This window comes from Hyaena hyaena, unplaced genomic scaffold (assembly GCF_003009895.1).
Source record: "Hyaena hyaena isolate Hyena2069 unplaced genomic scaffold, ASM300989v1 scaffold_156, whole genome shotgun sequence".
In the NCBI taxonomy this organism is placed as follows: Eukaryota; Metazoa; Chordata; class Mammalia; order Carnivora; family Hyaenidae; genus Hyaena; species Hyaena hyaena.
In genome coordinates, this window is record NW_024080788.1 from 1,476,650 (window position 1) to 1,479,312 (window position 2,663).

Below are 2,663 nucleotides of genomic sequence, written 5' to 3' on the forward strand. Positions count from 1 at the left end.
CCTGCTCACGCTGTCTCTCTCTCTCCTAGAAATAAAGAAAAACATTAAAAAAAAAAAAAAAAACAGTATTCTGTTAAAAAAAAAAAAAAAAAGGAGCAAGGAATTAGTAGAGAGGGAGGAAGACATGGAATCCAAAGCAGGCTCCACGCTCTGAGCTGTCAACACAGAGCCCGACATGGGGTTTGAACTCATAAAATTGTGAGATTATGACCTGAGCTGAAGTCGGATGCTTAACCAGCTAAGCCACCCATGTGTCCCTAAAGGGAGATTTTGACGTATGGCCTCTGAGATCCTGGAGACACATGTCTAGTAGCATATGGACAGGTGTCTGACATAACCTCAGAAGCTGTGGCTCTCCACCTGATGTGTTAGAAAAGAGAAAAAGAGTGTTTTGGAAAGTAAGTTTGTGCCCTGGCAGAGAGTGGTCAATGGTGGGTGAATCCCAAAAGTGAATAGCAATATATGCCTGGGTAGGAGAAACAGGGAGTGAAGAATTCCTGTGACATGGGATCAACGGCACTCCTGGAGTTTGTTGGAGCCAGGAATGAGTGGTCCAGTGTGAAAGTGGATTGGTATAGGAATTATCTTAGATCCAATCCAGTAGGGCCACCTAGAGGAGTGATGGGGTCTCAGTACAGAGGAAACGAGAGGTCTCAAGATTGCTTTGAAGATGTGGAGAGTAAGTGAAATAGATGTATATTCGTCCAGGTTAGTGGAACTGCAGATGAACAGGACTGCTTCACACGGGTGTGCATTGTGTGTGTGCTCAGGACTCCACTCCTGGTTTAATCCTTGCAGTTGCCATCTACAAAAAAAAAATCGTAATTATTTTTGAACAAAGGGCCATATGTTTTTATTTTGCACTGGGCTACACAGAGAGACTACCCATGAAGTTGGGATAAAAGCCAGCAAAGTCTGGGTGAGAAGAAGAGATTTAAATATCTGTCGTGCCTAGAAATATCCTCTTACAGTGACACCAGTCACACAAGTTATAATTTGTGTTGTTTCTACAAGTTTGGAAGGCTTTGGAGTCTTAGGTGTTAGTAAATTAGGAAAGAAAAACTTAGAACACAATTGTGAATCAGCCTGTTCTATTACATATGTTCACGTATTGTACATGTCCTTTAAAGCATACACTAAAAAGCCTGATATAATACAGGTTTCTAGTATTTCAGTAGCAGTCTGAAACTACAGTTAGCAGAAAAGGTAAGAGTGTTGGGAGGAGGTGCAAGCCAGCTGCTGCTACCTGTAACCACACCCTGTCTGGGGACTGTGGGGGGGTCGGGTGCAAACTGTACCTTTGAATGAAGATTGAAGTACTGAGGAGAAGAAGAGGATACTCTAATTAAGATTATTTGTGATGACCGTGAGGAAAATGGATAGGAGTCATGGAACCTACTATAATTTACATCCAGGGACAGAGGAAAAGTGCTTCCTCAGATAATCAGTCTTAAAGACACGGTGGAAGACAAAAATGTGCATTCTGTTGTTTAATATACCAGTTATACATAGACACTTTTTCCTTCCATAATAATCTTTGGGCTAACTTTACAGAATATTTTATGAGATTACATTATAAAAGCAACCAGTGAAAGTTTTGTGTTACTGATTTTTAAAAATATATTAGGGATTAAGTTTGTTAGTTTGGGCCTTGATGTTTTTTCTTTGCCAGATGTACTCAAGGGCTCACCGCTCCCATCTTTATAGAAGATGCCTCACAACCTCTGTCCTCTGTTTTCAAATATGTTATCTTTATAGCTTCCTCTTCCTTGATTACACTAGATATTCTTGCCTGTACTGCAATGTTCATTGCCCTAACATTTTCTTATAATTTTTTTTTTTATAATTTAGTGTTTGAAATGGACTATGTATTGACCCATTCTATTGAGTTTATTAAGATGTGTATTCTAGATTCCTGTAATTATGAAATCTTAGTTATAATCTGAAGGTTTTATGGAAGACTTTAAGTGCATTTTTTTCCTTCTAACATAATTTGGTGGACTGTTCACCGTTTTGTCTTCAGTTATTATTCCATAGGAAATTCATATCTGTTATTTCTTTTTTTTTTTTAATGTCTTATTTATTTCTAGGAGAGAGAGAGACAGTGTGAGCAGGAGAGGGTCAGAGAGAGAGGGAGTGATAGACTGAAACAGGCTCCAGGCTCTGAGCTGTCAGTCAGCACAGACCCCGATGTGGGGCTTGAACCCACGAACCGCGAGATCATGACCTAAGCGAAAGTCGGACGCTTAACCGACTAAGCCACCCAGGCGCCCCAAGTATCTGTTATTTCTGAATCAGCACATATTGTAAGACACTACAGTTTGCAACCTAAGTAATATATAGATACCTTAACATTTTCCTTGTAACGTGAAATTCTTAAAAAATGTTCTCGGTATTGATGAATTTAATTTAATTCATCTCTGATCTGTTTGTATCGGGTTTTTTTTCTGTGTTGGGATTTTATTAAGATATTTCATTTTAGTCATTTCTCTCTTCTTAGAAATTTTGAATGTGGGAATTTATCACTGCCTGTTGAAGAGTCATGTTAAATTGAGTTTTGTATATTTGGTAAACGAGAGGCTTAGTAACTGATAGATTTTATTCACCTACATAGCAGAGTAGTGTATTTTCTTTTTTTTTTTTTTTTTTTTTTTTTTTTTTTT

General features: G+C 38.3%; 1 protein-coding gene across 1 annotated transcript in view; it reads left to right on the top strand.

The window, feature by feature from the left end:
• Positions 1–2,663, top strand: part of TTC37 (tetratricopeptide repeat domain 37) — a 92,954-nt gene that overhangs the window by 81,906 nt on the left and 8,385 nt on the right. The window lies entirely within an intron of this gene.